The following is a 14577-nucleotide window of genomic DNA, read 5'->3' as shown; positions in this document are numbered from 1 at the left end:
CCTAGGTACCGAAGTTTCCGCCTCCGGGTGTGTGCACTGCTGCCTCGGAAAGGCAGCCGGATGCCCCTCTCCCACCTCAGCCCCAGCGCGATCCTCAAAGCCACGGAGGCGGACATTCCCCGGCCTACCTCGCCTGCAGGGCCCAATCCGGGCTGCAAGCTTTGAGCACGTGTCGCTCCGCACAAAACGCTTCAAACCGCCCCCCCTACCCCCCCGCCCGGCTCTGGGCCTTTGCGCCTCCCCTCGCAGCCACCTGGCTCGCTTGTGACATAGGTGCTGCAAGGACGCAGGTCTCCATCCCGGCAAATAAAGACGCTTCCACGCCTGCCTGGCTCCTCCTCGTGCAGAGCCTGAAGTGCGTGGGTGGCAGTGGAGAGGGGCGACCCTGCTGGTGCTCCCTGCGTCTGCCTGCCGGGCTAATGAGACCTTACCGGGAGCTGGGCTGGTGGGGCTGGGCTGTCACGCCGCTCTGCCTGAACTCACACATTTATCAATTATAAAGGGATGTAAATAGGTTCACAGACAAGCCGAGCGATTAGTCATAATATCACTAATTAGAGCCCGCTCCTGGAGCAGGGCAGCATTTCAATATTTACCTTCAGGCGGCTACTTTCCACCCCCAGCCTGCTGCCCTTCCAGTAGGTGTGGGAAGGAGATTAAAGGGTTTGCTTGGGAAGTGGTGCCGGCCGCGTGCCTTAAACACAAGCAGAAGAGGAATGCGGTCACGTAAACTGCCTCTCTCCCCCAGCTGCGGACTCGGTGTCACAGGATCTCCAAGCTCTGTGCTGAAGAGATTTCACATGCAGTGCGTGTGTTGGGGGGAGCTTTCTGCCAGTCCCTCGCCACACCTGCCTGCTGCCACCTTCCTAGGAGCCTCGGTCATGGCCCAGGACCTCACTGTGCCAGGCGCTGTTCAGAGTCCGACACAGAACAGAGCCCGTTCCTGCCCCATGGCGCTTACAGCAAGTAATAAAGGCTCTTCCCGAGGGGCCTTTACGTGACGGCTTGAAGATTCAAGCACGGGGGCAGGGGAAGGAAAGTCGATGGGTTTCTCATCCAGGGGCCAGACACCTGGCCATTAGGGCTAACAGCGTTTTTCTGGCCTCATCCATGTCAGCCGAATCTGGTGTGTTGACCTCCAGGATCTATTGTGGGAGTTTAGCCCTCCAAGCCCAAATTGAGTTGTCCCCTGCACAGGCCCAGTTCTGCCCTCCGGTAGCCCCATGCGACCACACTGAAGTCAGTAGGGCTGGCAGAAGACGTGTCTTCATGGAAGAGGCATGTGGTTAAGGCCCGGGGGAGAGCTGGGTGCTGCTCCCAGCTTTGCCACTGACTCTTTGCATGGCCTTGGGCAAGTCACTTAATCCCAGCCTCCTTTCGAGAGCCCAAATTTAGAGTCCTAGGCCCTGATTTTTCACAAGAGTTGAGCCCCTATTGACTTCAGCCGCCTAGTTTCTTAGCACCTGCTCGTCACCATGGCATCCAGGTATCTGCGCGTCCTCTGTCCTTACTACAAACTAAGGACCTCCCTTGTGTCAGCTGGTAGGGCTCCCTTGTGTCAGCTGCTAGGGCTAATGATGGCATTTAGAAATGTGAATTCCAAGCCAACAAATATATTACAGTAAAAAAATAAAGTCAAACCTTGTTAAAATGACACAGAATTAGCCATTCTATCTTATACTTAAAAGAGATACTGCCTCTCTCCTTTGGGGGTGTATAGCAGACGCAGGCTTGGCCAATACATGGGTGAGAGATTTCTCATTGTCTCTGCCCTGCCCAGCTGCTCAGGAAGCAGTGCTGGTGTTTCATTCGGTAGCTCTAAGCAAGTACTGACTCTATGCCTGCTCATGGTCCTCGGGGATTGCTCTGCTGCTTGCAATGCTGGATCAGTGGAGAGATGGGAGACTCGGGTACTGCCCAGCTGTGGTTATTAATGTCAAAGAACGTTCATTTTATTTTCTTTTTTGAGAGGTGCCATAGGGAGTTTAGACTGGGCACCAAATTCTGCTCTTGGTCGCAACTCCAGAGTAAACACCACTAGGATAAATCGGAGGTAGCTGAGACTGGACCCTAGCCCTGGGCGTCCGGCTGTTATGCCAACAGGAGACACAACTTGCACAGCAAATGGCATTGGAACTAGAGCCTGTTTGTTGGGGCAGGGGCCTACTCTTCTTATTGTACCTGTCTGAACAGCAGGGCCCACTGTGCAAACATGTAGTGAGAGGCACTGCCTGCCCCAAACATGCAACCTAAAGACAAAGGGTAGGAAGGGAAACAGAAGCACAGAGAGGGCCAGTGACTTGTCCATGGACATACAGTACATCAGTGGCAGAGCCAGGATGCGCTTCTGTCTCCAATTAAGTAATTATTCTTTATTAGCCCTCTGATAGGCAAATTCCATTTGAGAATCTCAATAGTGCTTCAAAACCATTAGTCAGCTCATCCTCACCCCACCCTGTGAGATAAGGATCATCTTCATTTTCCTGTTTGGGGAAACTGAGGCAAATGGCAGGTAAGGTCATCTGTATCGGAGGTGGGACTAGAGCTGTGGGTTCTGACTCAGCAGGCTCCTTTGTTGGGATATCACCTCCCTGTTAGACTTGTGGTGAGACGCTTTCTAAACACAGGATTTGTATAGAAGTTTTGTATAGAGTTTAAACAAATGCAAATACCACTAAAAAGGTGTTTGCTCAGCTCCAAGACTCCGCCAACCCCAGGGAAATTTGGATAAGTATAACCTTCCTGACTCCTGTTTTTAAAAGGAGCCCTGAGCTGCCAACTAGCAGATTTGGCAGTGAATCGGACTATTAACCCACCATTAGACACACACACAAAAACAGGTTAGCAAATCGCTTTTCCTCTCCTTCTCTACAGATGAGCATGGCAGGGGTGCTGTTTGCTAAGCAGACCATAATTGCCAAAGCAATATTTAGCACCGGGGTAAAATTGAAGGAGAACCAAGTGCTCCAAATGAGGTCTTTCAAATAAAAATGTCAGTTTTACAAGTGCCCTGTAATATAACTTTTACATCTTCTGACCTTACAGATGAAGGGCAGGCCAGAGCCAGAGCCCGCTGAAATTGGCGGATGTCTTTCTGGTGACTTCCACGGGCTTTGGATCAGGTCTGTAGCTAGTAAGTGGCAGAGGATATGGGCTCTCAACCTCCCTTTCTTTGGTCCTGGGAGAGTGGTCCTGAAACTCTGATTGTAACAAAGGATCCTGGGATGAGGAAAAGCTGAGAACTGCTGCACTAGGGTGCAGCTTCTGGGAGCTACCACGGACCATCACAAACGAGAGGTCCCTTTTTACTGGAAGTACCTCAGCTGGCACAAAATGAGCAAGTGTGTTCAGGCTCATCTCCTGGCCTTCCCGCCCCTCCATCCTACCCAAAACGCTTATACAAAGGTCCGTTTCTGAGCCTGCCCTCTGCCCCAGCGGAGTCCTGCCCTGGATCCCCATCTCCTCCCATGGATGGAGTTACTCCACTTCCTTTTCAAGACCCTGCGTAAGCTCCCTCCCGTGTGCACCGCCGCTGCTGGTGCTGCCTATTGCACTTCCCGATCCTCTCCATCTCCTTCTCCCAGGCTCAGCTTCATTCCCATCCTTTTATTTAGGGCCAGCTCTCAGGTCACTAGACCCTCTGCACCTCAAAGCCCTGAGACTCAACAATGGCCATGACGTTTATTGCTCCTGCGCCAGATTCTCCCTCCCCTTTATGCCAAGGCGCTCCCGTTACTTTATTAGTTCCTAGACAAGCTGCAAGATGAGCTCCAGGTAAAACTATGGACAGGCCCGTGACCTGGGCACCCTCCTTGACTCAACCCTGTCTCTGGCCCCCCCTTCCCCATATCCAAGTTGTGTCTCAATCTAGGACAGTCTCTGCATTTGGTGAGTAGTTTCAGGCAAAGTTTAAACCATTCATGTTGCCATTTTGAAATGATTTTTCATTTCAAAGCAGCATTTCATTTAGAAAGTTAGCTCGCTAAAAAGAGGGATGAATCAGCTGAAAATGACTCCAAATGAGAGATTCATTTTGTGTCTAATAACATGGTTCAGTTGACCCAAAATGATTTTTATTTTTCAATTTGGAGAGAAAAAAGAAAAACCGAAAAAACCCATCAGTTTCAGTTCAAACCAAAGCATTTCCCCCCCAGATTTCCATGGTTTGATCCCTGAATCAATTATTCATTCAGCTCTAGCAACAACTGTACACGCAAATGTTACTAAAGATATTTCCCATCCTGATTCTGAGCGGAAGGTTTGCAAAGTGCTTTGAGATCCTCAGAAGACAGTTGCTCTACCATTGCAAGGGGTTACTATCAATAAGCCTTCAGATGTGACAAAGGAGAGGACGACACTGAAGTGACCATGCTCAAGACCCTTGAAAAAACAAGCTGCTGCTCATAAACGTCTGACTTACAATTTCTCGGTCAAAAATCCCTTCAAACTTCCAGGCAATACCCGATATGGAAACAGAGAAGCCAGCACAGACACTGGCCAGAGCAAAGGGCTGGGCTCTATCCCCAACTCTGCCACTGACTCACCATGTGATCTGGAGCAAGTCACTTTACCTCTCTGTGCCTCCGTCCCCCTCTCCCCTGGTAAAATAGTGGTGCTCCTTTGCAAAGCTCTTTCAGATAAGATGGGTAAAAGGTACTTTGTATGTGCAAACTAGAGAGCCAAAGTCCTCCCTACTATACAGGTGTAACTCTCGGGTAAATCTACTGGTGTAGGCAACAGCAGAATCCAACCCATGGCGCTACTTATTTGAGAACTGACTTGATTGGGAGACTGCCCAGACCGCAGCCCTCCAGACCGGCTTTGTCTCTTCTCTGCACGTTAATTCAGCAGATGTGGGAGCCCTTTACCTGTCTGGCGCCAGCGCAGACTTCCATCAGCTCTGCTTTCTCCTTTGCCTGGGCCTGGGTTTCTGTGCCCGACATGCAGAGACTCTGGCTGCCAGGCAGCCTGGAATGGCCACAACCTTGATTGTTTTTTGAGGGTTCCACCTTAGCTTCCCATCCCTTTGAAACCTACATGGCGAGGATCTGCTCTGACACCTGGTCACCCTCGCTGCCCTGTGCCTGTGTCCCGACACCTCCCTAGCTGGGGTTCTGGGGGGGAGGGGGCACCAGCTGCTGGCAGGGAAGGAAATCTACAATTCAGGAACCTTCAAGGCTGTCAGGTGCTGCTGCTGAGTCGTTACTTCCCTCTCGGGGGGGCAGTGGCTGCTTTGCAGATGGCCTCTTTTCCTGGCCATGCTGAAGGAACACAATGGATCGTGGCTGAAATCGGGTGGTGTATCACCCATGTTAAACAGGGTAGTGGGATGGCTGGGTCCTGATGGGCTCCCCTTGCCCTGCTCTGTGGGTTTACAAACCCTTCACTTTACTGGAGCATAGAAATCGGAGATGGACGAGACCGGTGGCCAAGCTGGCCCATTCCCCAGGGCGTTGTTGCCCGCCGGCTTAGGGATTTAAATGCCTTGAGTAGAGCTGGTTCAATTCTTTGTGAAGGCTCCCACCCAGCACTGCACTTAACTGTGGGCTTCGTTTTCGACATGGGGAGTAGCTCCAATGCGGTCACTGGGGTGCATCCTGTGCTTAGAGTTAAGCACATGCTTAAGTGTTTTGCTGGGTCCGGCACGATAAATATTTGTTGTTCATTTTGCCTCCTCCTCACTTTTTCCTTAGTGAATTGATGCTGATCTTCTTCAGACTGTTCATTAGTCACTAATGTAATTTTTATCAAGAATTTTCACCCCAGAGACTGTTCACAAACTATTCTCTTCAGTCATCTGTTAATGGATAGGCCAGATGTGTGGGTGTCTACTGCAGTCACACGGCACTATTATTGTTATTAATGGTTTGTATTATTGTAGCCCCTACGAGCCCTAGTCATGGACCACCAGGACACCATTGTGCTAGGCCCTGTACAAACACCGAATGGCATTGTTTCTCCGTCCATACCTGGATGGCAGACATTTTTCCATAGGAGAACAACTCACTTCTTGATGGGACATTTTAGGTGAGCGATCATTCGTGCTGACCTATGTAACATGTTGGGGATGGGCAGATATTTTCACTCGGAAGCCTCGGATGTCCAAACACTCACCAATCTCTAACGCGGCTCCACCAATCACCCAGACTGAGGCAGGCTGTAATTTACCAGTGACAGGGCTTCTACCATTGCTCTGGGAGAATCACCCTAAGCTCTCTGGGGGCAGGGACAATCCTTTTGTTGTGGGTTTGTACGGCCCCAGCACCATGGGGTCTGGGGCTCCAGCAGAGGTGGGCAAACTACAGCCCACGGGCCACCCTGCCCGGCCTCTGAGCTCCTGGCCTGGGAGGCTAGCCCCTGGCCCCTCCCTTGCAGCCACGCCACCATGCGGGCAGCGCTCCGGGAGGTGGGGTTGCGTGCTCCTGCCGGGCAGCGTGTCCAGTTCCGGTCAGGCAGCATGGCTGAGGCTTGCAGGGGCGGTCAGGGGATCGGGAATGGGGGTGTGGATAGGGGTGAGGAAGGCAGTCAGGGGACTGGGAGGAGGGGGGTTGGATAAGGGGTGGGGTCCCGGGGGGGCAGTTAGGGGACAAAGCAGGGGGGCTGGATGGGTCAGAGGTTCTGAGGGGGGGCAGTCAGGGGGCAGGAAGTGGGAGGGGGCGGATAGGGGGTGAGAGCCAGGCTGTTTGGGGAGGCACAGCCTTCCCTACCTGGCCCTCCATACAGTTTTGCAACCCCAATGTGGCCCTCGAGCCAAAAAGTTTGCCCACCCCTGGGCTACAGCAATCCAAATAGTTCTCAGTAATGATGTTCCTAGAACAGGGAGGCACTTCAGTTGTGTGGTTAAAGCACCAGGAGGCCAGTGCTCTGATCCCAGTGTCAACATTGGCTCCCTCTGTTGCCTTTGGCATGTTGCTTCCCCTTTCTGTGCCTTGATTTCCCCATCTGTAAAACTGAAACCAATAATGCACAACAGAAGCGATGCCTAGCTCCAGTCGCATGGAAGTGTTCCCATGTAGTGGGTTGGAAGAGCTTGAATTTTTCTGAAAATATGAGACTGTTTCTGTTTAGTGGCAAGCGAGAACAAACTCCTGACTTATAAATCGAGTGTATATAAATCTCACGATCGCAAATTCCTATAAAATATGGATCACTTTGCCTACCACTGAGATGCAACTGCTTCTGGTGTGGAGCACAACAGCTGTTTAACAGCACCCAGGAGCAACATGACAAAAACCAGGCCCCGGTCCTGCCAAGACTTCAATGGGAACTACTCACGTACTTCAAGTTACGCATACGTGTGAGCCTTTGCTGGATTGGGACCACAGTTAGGACCGGAAGTAAACAATACGGTATTGAACTAATACTGCAGCAGAGAACTGGGGAAGGCAGAATACAATCCCCCAATTGGAATTTAACAAGGGCAACACCCTCACTTTTGCACACGCACGTGTACACACACCAGGTGTCATTTTTAATGTCATTTGAGAGGGGCACCCCGAAGTCCAGAAGATAAATGAGGGGGTTCTAAGGTTCCCCTTTACCTCCATTTCATCATCCCTAAGAGAACTGCAGCCAAAAAGCTACGTATCCTTTGTAGTTACAGTATAAAGCCAGAAAACCAGAGGATCCTGCTGCTGTTTTCTCTATGCTGCTTTTCCTCCACCACTGAGAACTGCTAAGCTCCAGTGGTAACAAATTAGATCATTATAGCACAGCGCTAATAGGATCGCTTTCAATACAGCACACACAGAATAATCCGTGCCAAAGGACAAGGCAAGCATGCTCTTGTATCGCTGAGCTGAGGGGAAGGGTATTCGTTACCCTGTCCTTAATTTTACCTCTCCATTCTCCCCATCTGCTTATGGCTCCCTCGGAGAACGGGGAGTCCAGGGTGGGAACTGGAAGGACGTGCTGTCTGCTGTACCAAGACAAGCTTGGTTACAGAACATATCCTGAGTAGCTGGGGAGCATACACAAAAGCCATAGGCTCTGACTGGTACCAACCTGTCAAATGTAACATATTACCACAAGAATAGCCTTGGTCCAAAATCTGCAGCACTTGTGGGGTTTGCGCGCCCCCCCCCTCCCACACACACACTCACTTTAACCAAGCAGGAGGTTGCAAGGCAATTTCCACTTCCCTTTCTCCCTCCTATTTGTATTTTATTGCAAAATACTAAACATTCTTAGAGTAAATTACTGCAATGCTCAATCAGTGATTAGATTACATGAAAGCTTCCTTCCTTCTCTGCCATGAATCGCTGCCCTAAGACAGTGGCGGGTGGGAGAAGAAAAGAGAGGAGATGGATACCAGGCTTGTAAAACCTAATCCAGTTGCTTATCAGTGACCTTCACCATTCTTACAGTTAAAAAAAACCCATGAAGCATTTTGAGAAGTTCTCCAGTAAACGAGCTCCATTTCTCTGCACAGACTGGAATCAGTGCTAAGGCTTTTGTTGGCAAAAATCGCTTCAGGACATATGGAATAGCAGGAAATCAAATAAGGGCAATCAAAATGAGAGAAACATGTCACGTTAGTAGCATTTCTCCTGCTGATCTGTCGCTTGAATAGAAACACACACCGACCCACAGAGAGAGCGAAAGAAATATCCCTGTATGTGCTTTAGCAGATGCACAACATGCAAAGGCACAATTGTCTGGAAAAATTAATTCCCTGTTGCATTTGATTAAATATTCACCTCTGCAAATGCTCCTGACAAGAGAAACGGAGCTCTTACTCCCCACTCTCCTTCCTCCCGTGCCCACACCTTTAAGGAAAAGGGGTAATAAGAAAATGATGCATCTTACCAAATAGAGGAGTCCGACAACAGCGTCCAGGTATAACAGGAATAAAAGACACCCCTGCTGCTTCTCCAAAACACACCCCACCTCTTCTCCCCCTCCCCAAAAAATAAAATCTGCCCCAAATGATTCAAACCCAAAATCCCATCCCTGGTGTGAGGAGACAACAATCTAGTTAATCTTTAAAGGTTTCTGGAGAGAGACAGGAGCGGAGCTGTAGACTCTTTGCTTAAGCATCTCCATGGTTACCTCCCTGACCCAATTCTCCTCACAGCCAAAAGCAGGGGTAGGGAAGAAATTCAGAAGTGAGATGCAAGGCATGTGAGGAGCAGTCGTCACAGTTATTTTGCAAGCAATATTTATTTGGTGCGGGGGGGGAAGAGGATGGTTCTGTACCATGTCATCTCTTCCCTCCCTCTCCTCCGTATTCCATGGTTTGGGCTCCCACTTCTCTCCCTCACTCCCGTCAGGATGCAAAGACATTGTCTGGGGTCTGTAATAGCACAACAGTGTAACTAGGGATGGGGCTCATAGCCAAATACTCCCAATCTTTGGCAAACCTGGATTCTGACCCCCTTCCCCCCCCCCCAGCCCTTAACGTTTTATAATGGGGACATGTGAAAGAGTCGGAGCCAGTTCCCATAAACTTGGGAGAAGTCTGGAGCCTGAGCTGAATATTGCTGCTCAGGACCTCCGTCTCTGATGGGGTGCGCTGGAGCTGGAATGCCTGATTCACGATAAGAGGAAAGCAAAGCTGAACCAAAGGGCGTGGATGGTGATCCTAGGAGAAGCACAATCATAGAAATGTGGGGCTGGAAGGGACCTCGAGAGGTCACAGAGTCCAACCCCCTGCGCTGAGACAGGGCCAGGTAAACCCTAGACCATCCCTGACAGGTGTTTGTCCAGCCTGCTCTTAAAAACCTCTAGTGAGGGGGATTCCAAAACCTCCCTTGGACGCCTGTTCCAGAGCTTAGCTACCTTTCTAGTTGGAAAGTTTTTTTTCCCTAAAATCTCCCTTGCTGCAGATTAAGCCCATCGCTACTTGGGACGGGTGAGGAATAAGAAAGCTCATCATTTGCTTTAGAGCGCCTCTTGTCTTCTTAATAATAATTATCCAGCTCCAGCTGAGATCGGGGCCCATGGCGCTAGATGCTGTATGTACACATAACAGATTCTTGGCCCCAAAGATCTTCTACATCTAAATAGACAAGACAGACACCCCATTTGATAGATGGAAACTGAGAGACAGACTACAGCCAGATCCACAAAGGTACTTGGGTTCCTATGTCCCAGTTTTGGCTCCACTGCAATCCACAGAACTCCCGCCGACCCCCTTCAGCGGCTAAGTATTGGTTCCCTGGGCATCTTTGTTCCTACCTCTGGGCACATGCACTGCAGCCTCCCTCTAGGTGTCCGGGCACCTATCTCCCCCACGGCAATTCACGAATTGGGGAAGATTGGTAGACAAATGCCCAAGTTGCGTGTGGGGCCTGATCCAGTTAGCGTGCCCAGGGGCCACCGAGTGGATCGGGTCCTTTCAAAATCCAGCAGGAGGAAAAGGCCACCGTATAACTTTTAGCTCAGTGGTAAGCGCACCCACCTGGGATGTGGGAGACCCAGGTTCAATTCCCCCCTCTGGCAGAGAGGGGAGAAAAGGTTTGAACAGAGCTCTCCTACCTCTCAGGAGGCTGGGGTGAGCACTGAGCTGTGGGACGTTCTGATGCAGGGCTCCCTCAGCCTCTCTTCTTGAAGCTTGTGGCTACACAATGAAGGAGTAGCTGGGGCAGAGGGACTGGACTCAGGCTCTCCTATCTTCCTGGGGGCGGGGGGTGCCCTTACCACTGGACTACAGAATCTGTCTCATGCTCTCCCTCCCTTCCAATGACTATTTAAGTATTTACCCACAGAGGACTGCAACATCCATATCGTGGGTTTTTGTTTGGTCCCCTCCTTACTGGACAAGGTAAGTGGTGAGACCTTTGTAGCATGAGCGTAAATTCAGCATCCATGGATCAGACAGATTGTAGGACTCAACGCAAGAGACTTGGGACAAAAATCCTAAAATTTGGAACAGATTTTTTTCAGGGTTCTAAAATGCCCATAGGGGTCACTGAAGCTGGGGGGAATCCAGAACACTCGCCGAGCACCAGAATTGTGCAAACCCTGAGAAAACCCAATCTCCGAATTTGAATGAAAATAGAAAGCGCTGGGTACGTCTTCGCTGCAAGTAGGCACCAGCAGCTGGCCCATGCCTGCTGACTCTGGCTCGTGGGGCTTTGGTTAAAGGGCTGTTTAACTGTGGTGTAGTCATTTGGGTTCAAGCTGGAGCCTGAGCCTAGACATCTACATCGTAATTAAACAGCCTCTTAGCCCGGGTCACTTGGCACAGGCCAGCCACAGGTTTTCAATTGCAGTGTAGACATATCTTCTAAGAACTATTAGTCTGTGATCCTTGCCATTTCTTAATGGGATGTAAAGAATGGCTTAGATTAGAAGGTAAGAAACACTGATTCTGTGTGAAAACTCATGAGCCCACATGGGTTTGAGTTTTCCAGAACCCTGTCCGACAAACCACATTTGGACACCTTCAGACCTGATTTTTTTTTTAAAGTTAGATGAGCAATTGCTCAGCAAACTTGAGCAAGCAATTAACTGTGCAACAAGGTGAATAACTGAATGCAGATGAATTTAAAAACTTGCAAGTGCAATTACCAGACATGCACACTTAATTGCTCACAAATTGGGTGCATGAAACTTGTTTCGATCAGGTCCTTAGTTTAAGTTTTATGGAAAATCTTCTCTCATACAAGCTGTAGTGGCTGCTTCTACCTAAAACTAGAGGGTGTGTGTGTGTGGGGGGGGTCATTTCTTGAGCAAAATTGCAATAGGAGCTTAAGAAAGGACAGCAGATTTTTGGCCCTGTGTTTCAGTAAGCACCTTTCCCCAAAAGAAGCATTTAAAATCCACCTGAAATTATTTAGTAACTTAAATCTGGGACAGTTGTGCTGCTCTGCTGGGGTATCAAACTTTGGACATAGAAACAAGAGCCGAGTCTGCAGTTTGCATGTTGCCATCTCATTGGGTAGCCTCTAAATCATGCAAAGAGTGCCACCCAATTGAATGAGAGGATGCAAATGATGGTGCCCGTTGCTAATCCCAAATGTTGCAGTGCAAGGGACTAGGCAGAGGATGCTTGATTGGGTTGTTAGAATTTACTTCTGAAAAGGGAGGGGAGAGGCAGCTGGAAACACGACTAGACTGGCAGGGAATCCAAGCCCAGGAGTCTCATTCCCGATTTTTGCTTTCCCTCAAATCGGTGTTGGCCAGACGATGACTCTAAAATCCACAGAAGCAGCATAGTGGTTGTTTATGAATGCTCCCTTACTCTTCCCCCCAACCTGTTCCTAACTTAGCAAAGAAAAATCTCCCTTCTTTTCGATTCCCCTGCCTCGATATCAAGTAGTATTTGGGGCTGCTGTTAGCCCACTCCATGCACACTACCAAAAATAGCCCTGGTTGTGGCCGGATCACATGGGACCCATGCTGCCACCCAGGCAAAAGCACCAATTACTAATATTCTATCCACAAATACAAGAATAAACCACGATAACAGGACTTAGTCACAACCCGCTCTTCAGCCGTGCTGAAATACAGGTAATGCCGGCGTATACCCAGGCTTTGTCTTTCAGCCTCTCGAATGCCCTGTTTATGCAGGGCTGAGTGTAGCTTCTCCCCTGGGTGGACCCAAAAAACAGCTGCTCTCAACATCCAGAAGCTGTTTCTCCAACTATGCCCAAGCAGGACATCCTGCCACTTCATGTAACAAGGAGTAGGACGGGACTAAAGTCAGCTGAAGGATCATTTAAACAGAATATTATGGAATGCTCCCTGGCAATTGAGCTCTATGAGCCGTTGGAATGGTATTGCCCAAGGGAATTAGGAGCAACCCAATGGATTTTTCTTGGATCACTTAAACTGAGGACTGCACTGGGAAAGCACATGGCACTGGCTGAAGTAGGGACTAAATGAAAGAGCAGAATAATAACAAATTAGATGCAAAGGTATTATGATAAAGTAGCTAAACTTGCCTATTGTTAGTCTTGCCAGTGCCTATGATTTTATCCCAAGTCTTGTGATACTGGGGGTGTTTCCTGAAGTGCCAACTCCTGGAGTCATGTTATGTGAGAATCTACCTGCTGGTTGCAGTGAAAAGCTTAAAAATGTGACACCCCCCTAAAAGCTCAAAACCAGAGAGCAGATATAAAGATCCTAAAATGAATCAAATCTCATGCTTGTTAAGCCCATCATGACTTGGGGGCGGGGGAGAACTCATGACTTGTGAACTCTTGGGGTTGGAGACACAGTTACTATCTGGTAGATGGTGTTGCTTCACTTCTCTCTCCTGGCATTCTGCCTTGGCCCCAGCTCTTCTGACCGAAGTCCATATTCCATGATCCATTACTCTTGCAAGAGGCTAATTAAGAGGCCTCACATCTGTGACTCGCCCAATTCAATGCCAATCAAGGGCCCTCGTTAACCACTGTCTAGATTTGAATTTTGCCCAATGCTGATGGTGACTTCATCTCTTCTGCACCCTTCCTATAGTCCTCTTGTTCTGCTCCAAATAGCTTCATGGGCCATTGGATTTGCCTGAACCATTAGGTCTATCTGGAAATACCTGGAGTCATGCCGGATCAGGATGCTGCATGTAAACAGACAGGGACAGATGCATGAGCACACAGTTGGTCTGCTTTGCTACTGTGCTGCTCTCGCTGCGTCCACAGTTATGCTCGCTGTCCACCACAGGCCTGAGTCTCTCTGAATTCGCTGCTAAGTCGATGAGCAGAGCATATCCTGGGTCCCTGGTAAGAAAATGGCCAGTGACTGAGAGCTCTCTGTTCCTATAGCAACTCATTTGCCTTAACGCTGAAATGAGGATGGAATCCAGCTAGTGGACTGAAGGGAGGCTTCCATTACAGCTATTGGGAGATGTGCAGAGCGTCCTGGCCAAACTGGTTCCTACAATGCTCAGAAAGGGTGGGAGGGATACCTCAGTGGTTTGAGCACTGGCCTGCTAAACCCAGGGCTGTGAGTTCAATCCTTGAGGGGGCCATTTGGGGATTTAGTTGAGGATTGGGCCTGCTTTGAGCAGGGGGTTGGACTTAGATGATCTCCTGAGGTCCCTTCCAACCCTGGTATTCTATGATTCTATGAGCTGCAAATCAGGAATCCAGGGATTGGCTGATGTTTCCATATGCCTTAGCTCCACTGGCATGTGCATGTGGATTTACCACCACGGCAGCCACAAAGCCCATGGTCTGTCTGCAGCAGAGACTCCAGCAGTTACCAGGTGCAAAGAACCGGCTATTTCAGCTCCATGGCAGAACAAAGTAAAGCAGGGAAGCCCTCTCTCCCCATCTAACATTTGCATAAATCCTGCTCCTCCCTGGTTCGACAGAGTCTGTGCATACAGCGGGTGATGCCTCGGAACATAGATGTATCACATGGCATTAGAAAATTAAGCCACTGCTGTCTTAGCAGAGGCTTCTTTAATATTGATTTCCTTTGCTACTTCAGGCCCTGTCTGAGTCTAAGGGCGGAGCATCGTGAAGCTGTTTCCAAGCCACCCACTGGATTTAGGGCCTTGCTTGCAGCTGGGAAGACAGGCAGTATGGGAAGCCTGTGCTTTCTGCCTAGCCGTGTTCCTCCTCAGCCGGCGCTGCGTTCTCCATCCTTGGGCAAAGGCAAGGCAGAGAGCGCTGGGCCTAATGGAAG

General features: G+C 49.6%; 1 protein-coding gene across 1 annotated transcript in view; it reads right to left on the bottom strand.

Moving 5' to 3' along the window:
* Positions 1-8856, bottom strand: part of RIMS3 (regulating synaptic membrane exocytosis 3) — a 42146-nt gene extending 33290 nt beyond the window's left edge. Inside the window, exon 1 of the mRNA XM_044998137.1 lies at positions 8809-8856. The gene's annotated coding sequence lies outside the window, so the exon portion shown is untranslated. The remainder of the gene's footprint in view (positions 1-8808) is intronic.
* Between the last annotated feature and the right edge of the window lie 5721 nt (positions 8857-14577).

The sequence above is a fragment of the Mauremys mutica genome, chromosome 23, assembly GCF_020497125.1.
Source record: "Mauremys mutica isolate MM-2020 ecotype Southern chromosome 23, ASM2049712v1, whole genome shotgun sequence".
NCBI classification, from domain to species: Eukaryota; Metazoa; Chordata; order Testudines; family Geoemydidae; genus Mauremys; species Mauremys mutica.
This window is presented reverse-complemented; position numbering and strand designations above follow the sequence as displayed.